Below are 13646 nucleotides of genomic sequence, written 5' to 3' on the forward strand. Positions count from 1 at the left end.
ATGAGGAGGATGATTGGACATCTGGAGTTTCTGATTGGATTTAAGACAGCCGACTCCCTCTATCACTGCTGGTGATTTTTTCCTGCCTCCTGAGGTCTTAGCTTGAGCATGCAGGGACTGAACTGGAAACTAAGTGTTCTTTGCTATTGTTCACATTTGATTTGGTTTCGTTTACTCGGCTGGGGCTGTGCTGAATTTCCATCCTTATGTTACTGCTTGTGCCAGTTTGTTTTTGTCCCTTATTAGATTGGCATATTCCGAAAGCAGAGCAATAAGAGGCCAGAGTGCTGATATAGTGGGCGAAGCCTAGTGACTTCAGTATTTTTCTATCAGACATGTTGGACATTTTTTGCAGGGTTTTTTGCGTGATTGCAGACAGTGTCTTTCCTTTCCTGTCCTGTCTAGTTAGTGTGGGCCCCATCGTTTGCTCAGCCTATTTTCCTACCTGCGTTTGTGTTTTTATCTTGTCTCACCAACAATATATGTTTGGGGGCTATCTATTCCTTTGGGGTCTGCTCTGGGGCAGTTTAGATTTCTCCTTTCTTGCTTTAGGCTTATTTAGTTCTCCGGCTGTGTCGAGGCATCTAGAATCATCGTAGGTACGCTCCACGGCTACTGCTAGTTGTGTGGATAGAATCAGGGGTCTGCAATCTGCTTAGTTACCAACCTCTCTTGTTTTCTGTGGCTTAGCTTGGTCTTGCTATCCTCCTCGGTGACCCAATCATAACACCGAACATTTAGTGTCTCCCTCTCACACACCACCTCCTCACCTCGCCCCCTGTCTGTCGGTGTTCCTCGGGGCTCAGTCGTAGGACCCCTACTCTTCTCCATCTACACCTTCGGCCGGGGACAGCTCATAGGATCCCACGGTTTGCAGTATCACCTCTACACCGATGACACGCAGATCTACCCTATCTGGTCCTGACCTAACCTCCTTACTGACCAAAATCCCACAATGTCTGTCTGCTATCTCAGCCTTCTTTTCTGCTCGCTTTCTCAAACTGAACATGGACAAAACAGACTTCATCATCTTTCCCCCATCTCACTCTACCCCTCCACCAGACCTATCCATCAATCTCAATGGCTGCTCGCTTTCCCCAGTCCCGCACTCTCGGTGCCTTTGGACGATCCTCGACTCTGCCCTCTCTTTCAAACCACATATCCAAGCTCTTGCCTCCTCCTGCCTCCTCAAACTCAAAAATATTTCCCGGATCCGGTCATTCCTCAACCACAAAACCACAAAAACATTATCTCCCGCCTCGACTACTGCAACCGCCTACTCTCTGGCCTTCACTCTCGCACCACTCCAGTCCATCCTACACTCTGCTGCCCGACTAATCCACCTGTCTCCCCGCTATTCCCCAGCCTCCCCCCTATGCCAGGCCCTTCACTGGCTTCCTATTGCCCAGAGGCTCCAGTTCAAAACCCTAACCATGACATATAAAGCCATCCACAACCTGTCTCCTCCATACATCTGTGACATGGTCTCCCGGTACCTACCCGCACGCAACCTTTGATCCTCTCAAGATCTCCTTCTCTACTCCCCAAATTTCTCTTCTTCCCACAACTGCATGCAAGACTTCCCCGTGCTTCCCCCATACTCTGGAACTCTCTGCCGCAACACATCAGACTCTCACCAACAACAGAAACCTTCAAGAAGAACCTGAAGACCCACCTGTTCCGACAAGCCTACAGCCTGCAATGATCCTCAGTCTACTGAACCACCGCACAACCTGCTCTACCCTCTCCTAGTGTATCCTCACCCATCCCTGTAGACTGTGAGCCCTCGCGGGCAGGATCCTCTCTCCTTCTGTACTTGTGTGTCCCTTGTCTTACACATGTTTATTGTACTTGTCTATATTTCACATTTTCATATGTAAAGCGCCATGGAATAAATGGCGCTTTATAAATGTACACTAATAATAATATAAATACAGCTTGGGGACTAATGCAGGGGCCATTATACAGTTTTGGAACTAATGTGGGGGCCATTATACAGTTTAGGGACTAATGTGATGGCCATTATACAGCTTGTGGACTAATGTTGGGGCCATTATGCAGTCTGAGGGCCACTGTGGGATTCATTGTACTGTAATTTAGCATAGCAGTAGAGAAATCATGATATCTGCAGGGAAGCTATGAATCCATCGTATTGTGCAAAGCGGAGCTGTGCCTGTGAGACCACCATACTGTGTATAGCAGAGTTTTGTGATCATCATACTGTGTATAGCAGGGTTGTGGGACCAAAATACTGTGTACAGTGGAGCTGTGGGCCCATTATGCAGTTGTGGGAGCAGCATAATGTATATAGAGGAACTGAGGGTGCATTATACTGTATATAGGGGAGCTTTTTGCCCGTTATAATGTATAGAGGAGTTGTACATTAGGGGACTCTGGGGACATTATTAGATGTTACGTGGGCACTTAAAAAGCTTAATTGTTATAGGGGCAGAGTAATGAGGCCGTCAAATGTGTACACTGGGGGTGTTATTACTTTGCTGGGGCAAAATGTGGACACTGTTCTCTAGGACAACATCTGCAAGGAGCTTGTATCTTCTCCCCGTGTTTGCATGGGTTTCCTCTGGGCACTCCAGTTTTCTCCAAGGACATACTGATAGGGAAATTAGATTGTGAGCCCCAATGGGGACAGTGGTGATAATGTCTGTAAATTGCTGAGGAATAAATGGCGCTGTATAAGTGGGTGAAATAAATATTATCTCAGTGGGTATCTGACTTTTTGCATCCCTGCCCATCAGCTGTATGAAAATCCTGCAAGGCACTATGCAGATAGCGCAGCATCCTACCAGACCTAGCTCGGTATGTAAAATAGCAGCTTTGCCCGGTCCTGAAACTAAGAGCAATAAATAGGACTGAGCTATAATACTGGACACAGCTGTGACTGCTGGTTCCGATTTCCTGCTGGCTCTCCAACCCTAAGTATCTCCTATATAATCAATTATCCAAACTCGAAAGAAAAAACAAATATTTAACAAAATAGCAATAAGATAAGAAAATTCAGATAAAGTAGACAAGAAGACCTTCCTTCAATGTCCTATAATTAGAGAAAATACAAATAGTAGTATGTCCATATACTAACTTCTATATAAACAATACTTACCTATCAAGGATGTCTTCAGAAAGAGAGAGATAGCTGATCCTTACATACTGTATATACTATACACATCCACACCGACATACAAGCCAGGACTCCACCTTTGCTCTGGTATCCTTTGTAGTAGAGTGTCCAATCATCTCCTGTGATTCTTCAGATTTTGTATTAGTCAATGCCTGATGAAGAGACCTGAGTAGTCTCGAGAGCTTGCAATGTGTTACCATCTTTTCAGTTAGCCATTAGAATGTATCAACCACTGAGGACTCTCAATTCTGAATATTTTTATATCTACTGGCTAACACGGTACAAAGATATACATCTTTCCTGTATCACTCATCTTCTGGTAACATGAGAAATTATGATTGCAGTGGTCATCATCTTCCCCTAGATGGCGTTCTTGGATTTAGGAAAAAGTCTTGGTGTCAAAAGGGCTGAGGGCATTCCATTTAAGGCCCCGTCACACTATCGCTGAATTTGTGACACGCCAGCGAGATCGCTGTATGTGATGGGGATCAGCGACCGGCCCCCCTGCCAGTTATCGTTGATCGTGCTCGAGCGGCCTGGGTCGTTTTTCAATCGCTGGTCTCCCGCTGCCCAGCGCGAGAGACCAGCAATCAGCCACGCTGGTCGCTGGTTGTTATTGTAAACGTCGGGTATCTAGGAGTCGCGCGGCTCCTGGATACCCGATGTTTACATTAGAAACCAGCGTCCAGCGTCGCTGGTCCTGATCGCTGGGGCTGTCTGTGACAACTCACCAGCGATCAGCCTAACGATGTCCCAGCGATCCCACCATGTCGGATCGTTGGTGGGATCGCTGGGACATTGTTTAGTGTGACGGGGCCTTTAGGCCAGAGCCTAGATGTTCATCTGAAGAACAATGGCTTGTAATTCACCTCCACATGGAATGTGTGCCAAAGATAAGATGTTAAATTCGAGAGCAATGGCTTATACTTTAGGCCGCAGTCACATTGCGGTATACTATGAATATACATTACACAGACCTCTGCCTAGTATTATTCTAGCGGTCAGCGCAGATCTGCCATTATTTTTTCATGCTGATTCGGCAGCACGTGATTGGCAGCCATACAAGTCTATGGGTGCGAGTGAAACAGCGCACTGCACTTGGATATCAGCAGAGTGCAGTGCGATTCCCGGCGACGTCGGCAGCAGAGGAGATGGAGAAGTTGCTCTCGCATCGGATGCGATATGCTAATGACCCTCGGCTCCTGCTATGCTGCAACGTAATCTGAGAGTCAGTGCTCTGATCCTCTCGCATGACGGAGCACATCTGCGGAGTAGACGGAGAAAGTAATTTCTCCATCTCCTCCATTGCCGGTGTCAGCAGGAATCGCACTGCGCTCTGGTGATATCAGAGTGCAATGCGATGTTGCACACGTACCAATAGCGGGGCGTGCAATCCGAATTCAGCATGCTGAAATTTTTTTCCTATCCGATCGGAGCAGGAAAAAAACGCAATTGCCAACAGAACCTTGGGATTAAATTTCTACAAATACAATCCGACTTTTAATCAGAGTGCTTTCATCCAATTTAATCGGAAGTGGGAGCGAGGTCTTAGGTCGGGGTCCCATTAGCATTTCTAACATCAGTCCGATTTTTTTTTCCTGGAAAATAGGAGAAATGTCATGCAAGTTTCATGCGTCTTTCATGCATGTTCAATACGATTTTTAAAACCTAACATCCGATTTACATCCAATTTACATGCGAATGTGTGGCGCCCCTGAGGGTTCAGTCGCCACAGAGGTACTGCACCTCCTCCTGAGGTGTGGTACCCCACCATCCAAGTAAGGTGGGGACACCTGACCACACTCCAACACCTGCACCCCACACCACAAAGTAGTGTAACAAAGCACCTTCGGCGGCTCCCTGCTTGGAGTGTAGCATAGCACCCCTTGGTGGCTCCCTGCTTGGAACACGAAACGTGCTGGGAGGTGGGTGGAGCTTAGTTCACATAAAAGAGTGGGAAGAGTTGAGTTCAAGTCAGTCAGTCACTCAGTCAGTGAGTGAGGATGTAGAAGGACAGAGAGTGAGAAAGAGAAGATCCCTGGGAGAGGGATGGAAGAAGGAAGTGCTGCAGCAGGCCACGGTGATCTGGTTCTGCTGGCACAGGAAAGAGACAGAGAAAGGAAGATTGATTCTCCATTGGGAAGAAGGATTAGCACGGAACGTAAGGAGAATAAGAGAATAAGGACCAGGGTTTGAGGAGAACCCTTTTCAAGTTCTAAGCGTAAGGCCGGGGTCCGGTCCCCGAGGTTGTACGGATACTAATGGTCCTGCAGCAGACACCGAAGGAATAGAAGTAGTGACCACTTTATTCCCACACAAGACTTGGGGGCACAACAGCAACATATTAGTGAGCCTGGACTTAGTAGCAAGGAGTCCCTGAAGCAAGCTACAGCTGTCTGCCGTACAAGTAGAGTTCATAGGAACATCTGACAGGAGGAACTCCAGTGTAACTCAGTACTAGGAGTACTTCATTCAAAGGTGCTATAAGAGGAGACGCTCAGAAAAGACACATATGTTGGCGGAGTGTTGGAAAAGAGTACTTCATCTTGTCTGGAAGTTGGCTGAGCTCCTGACCCGGAGGACACGGCACGGATGCAGGCACCTGTACCTGCAACAGACTGAGTAAAGCTTTGGAACTACATGCCCTGGTGTCCTCCACTAATTCCTGCACGAACCTGCCCAGCACGGCTACACCTCTTGCGCCTGACACTACACCATCTAAGTGTCACTTCACCTACACTGCCCTGGGACTACAGCCCTGCCTGTGGAGGGCTATAACATCACTGCTGCACCACACCATCTCTCCCAGAGGATCTGTCTGCAGCGTGGGCGTACATCTCTATTGCTGAACACCACAGGTGGCGTCACGAATCACTCATCAGGACACTGAACATTCCCCTTTTACAATGGGCCCAGTACCGAGTACCCCACAACCCTTGGTGTGAGGGCGTCCCAAATGCGATCAGATTGCAATGTGACTTTACCATGAGCTTTTCCACAGACCAATTCTCTATGTAATTTACACATAGCTTTCCAAGGAAAATATAAAAATAATATAAATACATATATACAGTGGGGCAAAAAAGTATTTAGTCAGTCAGCAATAGTGCAAGTTCCACCACTTAAAAAGATGAGAGGCGTCTGTAATTTACATCATAGGTAGACCTCAACTATGGGAGACAAACTGAGAAAAAAAATCCAGAAAATCACATTGTCTGTTTTTTTTTCATTTTATTTGCATATTATGGTGGAAAATAAGTATTTGGTCAGAAACAAAATTTCATCTCAATACTTTGTGATATATCCTTTGTTGGCAATGACAGAGGTCAAACGTTTTCTGTAAGTCTTCACAAGGTTGCCACACACTGTTGTTGGTATGTTGGCCCATTCCTCCATGCAGATCTCCTCTAGAGCAGTGATGTTTTTGGCTTTTCGCTTGGCAACACAGACTTTCAACTCCCTCCAAAGGTTTTCTATAGGGTTGAGATCTGGAGACTGGCTAGGTCACTCCAGGACCTTGAAATGCTTCTTACGAAGCCACTCCTTCGTTGCCCTGGCGGTGTGCTTTGGATCATTGTCATGTTGAAAGACCCAGCCACGTTTCATCTTCAATGCCCTTGCTGATGGAAGGAGGTTTGCACTCAAAATCTCACGATACATGGCCCCATTCATTCTTTCATGTACCCGGATCAGTCGTCCTGGCCCCTTTGCAGAGAAACAGCCCCAAAGCATGATGTTTCCACCACCATGCTTTACAGTAGGTATGGTGTTTGATGGATGCAACTCAGTATTCTTTTTCCTCCAAACACGACAAGTTGTGTTTCTACCAAACAGTTCCAGTTTGGTTTCATCAGACCATAGGACATTCTCCCAAAACTCCTCTGGATCATCCAAATGCTCTCTAGCAAACTTCAGACGGCCCTGGACATGTACAGGCTTAAGCAGTGGGACACGTCTGGCACTGCAGGATCTGAGTCCATGGTGGCGTAGTGTGTTACTTATGGTAGGCCTTGTTACATTGGTCCCAGCTCTCTGCAGTTCATTCACTAGGTCCCCCTGCGTGGTTCTGGGATTTTTGCTCACCGTTCTTGTGATCATTCTGACCCCACGGGGTGGGATTTTGCGTGGAGCACCAGATCGAGGGAGATTATCAGTGGTCTTGTATGTCTTCCATTTTCTAATTATTGCTCCCACAGTTGATTTCTTCACTCCAAGCTGGTTGGCTATTGCAGATTCAGTCTTCCCAGCCTGGTGCAGGGCTACAATTTTGTTTCTGGTGTCCTTTGACAGCTCTTTGGTCTTCACCATAGTGGAGTTTGGAGTCAGACTGTTTGAGGGTGTGCACAGGTGTCTTTTTAGACTGATAACAAGTTTAAACAGGTGCCATTACTACAGGTAATGAGTGGAGGAAAGAAGAGACTCTTAAAGAAGAAGTTACAGGTCTGTGAGAGCCAGAAATCTTGATTGCTTGTTTCTGACCAAATACTTATTTTCCACCATAATATGCAAATAAAATGAAAAAAAAAAACAGACAATGTGATTTTCTGGATTTCTTTTTCTCAGTTTGTCTCCCATAGTTGAGGTCTACCTATGATGTAAATTACAGACGCCTCTCATCTTTTTAAGTGGTGGAACTTGCACTATTGCTGACTGACTAAATACTCTTTTTCCCCACTGTATATGATAGAGAGAGAGAGAGAAAGATTAGATAGAAATACGAGAGCTATATAAATCAGTGCTTTTAGTGTATTGTACATGTTTGTTTTTTTAGTAAATAAATTCCTTTCAGAAAAAAAAAAAAGCATGGGATCCCCAAAATGTTATTAACCAGCAGAGGAAAAGCCGACAGCTGGGGGCAGATGTTTATAGCCTGGGAAGGGATCGCAGCTGTATACTTAGCCTTTCCTGGTTATTAACCCCTTTCCGACATCAGGCATAATAGTATGCCGACTTCGGATTCTCTCCCTTTGATGTGGGCTTCGGCGGTAAACCCACATCTTTCCCAGGACATGTCAGCTGTTTTGAACAGCTGACGTGCCTGCAACAGCCGCAGGTGGAATCGCAATCCACCCGTGGCTATTAACCCAATAAATGCCGCTGTCAAATGCTGACCGCGGCATTTAACTTGTGCTTCCGGCCATCTGGCCGGAAACCTGCCCACCGTTGACCCCCTGGTTTGCGGGTTACTGGTTCGTTGGCACGACAACCAGTGGTCTCCTGAAGACCACTATGGTTGTCAGTGCTGGCTTGCTGTGAGTGCCACCCGGTGGTCAGCGCTCATAGGAAGTGAGTAAATCTGCTATATAGAGACGATCTGATCATCACCTCTATGTAGCAGAGCCGATCGGGCTATGGCAGCTTCTAGCCTCCCATGGAGGCTATTGAAGCATGCCAAAAGTGAAAAATAAAATGTTTTTAAAAATATATAAATAAAAGTTCACATCACGCCCTTTTGCTCCATTCAAAATAAAACAATTTAAAAAAATTAAAAAAAAAAACAAACACACATATTTGGTATCGCCGCATTCAGAATCGCCTGATCTAGCAACAAAAGGGATTAACCTGATCGCTAAATGGCAAGAAAAAAAGTAAAAATGCCAGAATTACGTTTTTTTGGTCACCGCGACATTGCATTAAAATGCAATAAAGGGCGATCATAAGATCGTATCTACACAAAAATGTTATAATTGAAAACATCAGCTCGGCACACAAAAAATAAGCCCTCACCCAACCCCCAAGATCGTGAAAAATTGACATGTTACAGGTATCAGAAAGTGGCACATTTTTTTTCTCTTTCACAATTGGAATTTTTTTTCACCACTTAGATAAAAGAGAACCTAGACATGTTTGGTGTCTATGATCTCATAATGACATGGAGAATCATAATGGCAGGTCAGTTTTAGCATTTAGTGAACCTAGCAAAAAAGCCAAACAGAAAAACAAGTCTGGGATTGCACTTTTTTTTTTTACAATTTCACCGCACTTGGAATTTGTTTACCTTTTTCTAGTACACAACATTGTAAAACCAATGATGTCTTCAAAAGTACAACTTGTCCCGCAAAAAAAAACAAGCTCTCACATGGCCATATTGATGGAAAAATGAAAATGTTATGGCTCTGAGAAGAAGGGTAGCAAAAAACCAAGATGCAAAACCGAAAAAAGCTCCAGTCACAAAGAGGTTAAAATGGGGGACCACACCCTCCAAAATGACATAAGGTCACCATATAATTAATAACCAGCAAAGGCTAGGCAGACAACTGCATGCTGATATTAATACCCTAGGAAGGTGCCAAGGATATTGCCCCCTCAAAGTAAAAACATCAGCTCTCAGCCGCCCCAGTTCCTTGTCCGATACAAGCAAGATCCGTTACCAAAGCCTATGTCGGGTCAGAAACCAACCCCAGGTAGCGGGGATTTGCTCGGAGTACGTGTCGGTTCAATCATAGAGCAAGAAGAACTAAGCTAGTAAATTTTATAAGTTTACGCCAGAAAAAAATACAAAAGATATTACAAAAAGACAAAAAAAAAAACAATGTACAACAGTTAGAAAATTAAAGGGATAAAAATATGAAACTTACTCTCTCTCTCAGGTGACATGTATGATATGTTGATAAAGGGGAGGAGAGACTTCCCAAAGGAATGATTCAGCAGCACAGTGTGATGTTCTTGGCTGTCTCTCCGGCTGTGAACGCGTCCCAAAGTGTACATTTCCGTTTTATGCTTTGCCCACAAACCTAGAGACTCCTCCCTGGCTGGCCTCACTGGTGGGCTTCTTCCTGGAAGATAACTTCCAAAAAGAGGTGTATCAAAACTCCTATTTTCCATACCTTTGGCTGGGAAGCTCACAGGGCGACTATAGGGGCATTATATTTTTTCCTTCCGCTCAATGCCAACTTTTATTCCCCATTGACTTGCATTGGGGTCGGGTTTCGGGCAAAACTCCAACTTTTTTTGCCCTAGTTGGACCAGTTGCATCTGAAACAAATTTTGTTTCATGAAACCCGATCCGACCAAAGTCGCTCAACTCTAGTGTGGCGCCCCTGAGGGTTCAGTCGCCACAGAGGTACTGCACCTCCTCCTGAGGTGTGGTGCCCCACCATTCAGGTAAGGTGGAGACACCTGACCACACTCCAACACCTGCATCCCACACAACATAGTAGTGTAGCAAAGCACCCTTTGGTGGCTCCCTGCTTGGAACCCGAAGCGTGCTGGGAGGTGGGTGGAGTTTAGTTTTGCATCAAAAGAGCGAGAAGAGTTTAGGATTCAGTCTGACAAAGTCAGAGGAGGAGTGAAGATCCCCTGAGAGGGATGGATGAAGGAAGTGCTGCAGCCGACCTCAGTGACCTGGGCCCGCTGGCACAGGAGAGGAACATTGATAGAAAGCCTGACTCTCCATAAGAAGGAAAGGATTAGTACGGAACATGAGAAGAGATCTAAGGATTAGGGTTAGAGGAGAACCCTTCCCAAGTTCTAAGCGCAAGGCTGGGGTCCGGTCCCCGAGGTTGTATGGATACTAATGGTCCTGCAGCAGACACCAAAGGAATAGAAGTAGTAACCACTTTATTCCCACACAAGACTTGGGGGCACAACAGCAACAATAGTGAGCCGGGACTAGGTAGAAAGGAGTCCACGAACCAGGCTACAGCTGTCTGCCGTACAAGTAGAGTTCACAGGAACATCTGACAGGAGGAACTCCAGTGTAACTCAGTACTGAGAGTACTTCACTAAAGGCGCTAAGAGGGAGACGTTCAGAAAAGGCACATATGTTGGCGGAGTGTTGGAAAGGAGTACTTCATCTTGCCTGGAAGTTGGCTGAGCTCCTGACCTGGAGGACACGGCACGGATGCGGGCTCTTGTGCCACAACAGTCTGAGTAATGCTTTGGAACTACACGCCCTGGTGTCCTCCACTTAATTCAGCGTCAACCTGCCCGGCACTGCTACATCCCCTGCGCCCGACACTACACCATCTACATGTCATTTCATCTCACTGCCCTGGGACTACAGCCCTGCCTGTGGAAGGCTATAACATCATTGCTGCACCACACCATCTGTCCGAGAGGATCTGTCTGCAGCGTCGGCTTAACATCTTCATTGCTGAACACCACAGGTGGTGTCACGATTCATTCATTAACTCTAATCATAAGCACACTGAACTTTCCCCCCTTTATTACAATGGGTGCCCAGGGCCACGGGCCGGGTCCCAGCTGCCGTGACAACTCCTATTGAAGCTCATCGGGCCCAGTACTGAGTACCCCCCACAGCCCTGGGAGGGCGACCCAACTAGCAGTAACTAATAATGTGCAAATATATACAAGCAATTTACAGTCTGGAGAGGAAGGATGAGGGGGCAAAAAAAAAAAAAAAAGATTAACATCATGCAGCGCTCAGTAGAATGAATGAGGTGTCAATCGAGTATATCTACAGTCATGGCCAAAAGTTTTGAGAATGACACAAATATTAATTTTTACAAAGTCTAGTGCTTCATTTTGCCTAATGGCAATTTGCATATACTCCAGAATGAGTGATCAGCTTAACAGCAATTACTTGCAAAGTCAATATTTGCCTAGAAAATGAACTTTATCCCCCAAAACACATTTCAACATCATTGCAGCCCTGCCTTAAAAAGGACCAGCTAACATCGTTTCAGTGATTGCTCCATTAACACAGGTGTGGGTGTTGATGAGGACAGGGCTGGAGATCAATCTGTCATGATTAAGTAAGAATGACACCACTGGACACTTTAAAAGGAGGCTGGTGCTTGGCATCATTGTTTCTCTTCTGTTAACCATGGTTATCTCTAAAGAAACACGTGCAGTCATCATTGCACTGCACAAAAATGGCCTAACAGGGAAGAGTATCACAGCTAGAAAGATTGCACCTCAGTCAACAATCTATCGCATCATCAAGAACTTCAAGGAGAGAGGTTCCCTTGTTGCCAAAAAGGCTCCAGGGTGCTCAAGAAAGACCAGCAAGCGCCAGGACCGTCTCTTAAAAGTGTTTCAGCTGCGGGATCGGGCTACCAGCAGTGCAGAGCTTGCTCAGGAATGGCAGCAGGCAGGTGTGAGTGCATCTGCACGCGCTGTGAGGCGGAGACTCTTGGAGCAAGGCCTGGTCTCAAGGAGGGCAGCAAAGAAGCCACTTCTCTCCAGGAAAAACAGCATGGACAATCTGATATTCTGCAAGAGGTACAGGGAGTGGACTGCTGAGGACTGGGGTAAAGTCATTTTCTCTGATGAATCCCCTTTTCAATTGTTTGGGACATCTGGAAAGCGGCTTATTCGGAGAAGACCAGGTGAGCACTACCACCAGTCTTGTCTCATGCCAACTGTCAAGCATCCTGAAACCATTGATGTGTGGGGTTGCTTCTCAGCCAAGGGAATGGGCTCTCTCTCAGTTTTGCCTAAAAACACAGCCATGAATAAAGAATGGTACCAGAATGTCCTCCAAGAGCAACTTCTCCCAACCGTCCAAGAGCAGTTTGGCGATCAACAATGCCTTTTTCAACATGATGGAGCACCTTGCCATAAAGCAAAGGTGATAACTAAATGGCTCAGGGAACAAAACAGACTTTGGGACCATGGCCTTGAAACTCCCCAGATCTTAATCCCACTGAGAACTTGTGGTCAATCATCAAGAGACGGGTGGACAAACAAAAACCTTCAAATTCAGACAAAATAAAAGCATTGATTTTGCAAGAATGGACTGCTATCAGTCAGGATTTGATCGAGATGTTGATTGAGAGCATGTCAGGGAGAATTGCTGAGGTCCTGAAGAAGGGTCAACACTGCAAATATTGAATTGCTGCATTAACTCATTCTAACTGTCAATATAACCTTTTGCTACTCATAATATGATTGCAATTATATTTCTGTATGTGATAAAAACATCTGACAAACACACATAAAAACCAGAGGCCAGCAGATCATGTGAAAATATAATATTTGTGTCATTCTCAAAACTTTTGGCCATGACTGTACAGTCACTGCATTCTGAGGGGCATTTTGCCTATCAGCGCAGGTACTAGCAGATGGACCCATACCAATCAGCTAGTTATCACCTATCCTCTGGATCATCGATTTTCACCAGCAACCCCTTTTAAAAAGGCATGTTCCCATGGAGTTGTCACTAGTCTGGAATCTGCACAAAAAAATATTAAAATAAAAAAAAAGCTTTTTGCTACCAAATTATTTGTATCCTTAGACAGCGCCTGCTACTGTACATGACAGAAGAATGGAGGCACAAGAGAAAATTCCAAGGCAGACAGTTTTGCTAGAGGTCAGACTCCAATTACTGGTTTATAAAAATCAAATTTACTTTGATCTCCGACATTAAAGAACTTTAATGTTTTCTAGAGTTGTCAGACCCAGAACTAGTTTTAGACAAAGTGGGGCCCTGGGCAAAAGTTCAAAGTGGGGTCCAAATACTACTGCATCATCATACAAACATTCGGTTTATTTATAATACTCCGAGATAAGGCCATTAAATTAGCACAATTGACAGTATAAGTCG

Source organism: Dendrobates tinctorius, unplaced genomic scaffold, assembly GCF_039654945.1.
Source record: "Dendrobates tinctorius isolate UK_male_01 unplaced genomic scaffold, ASM3965494v1 ptg000084l, whole genome shotgun sequence".
NCBI lineage: Eukaryota > Metazoa > Chordata > Amphibia > Anura > Dendrobatidae > Dendrobates > Dendrobates tinctorius.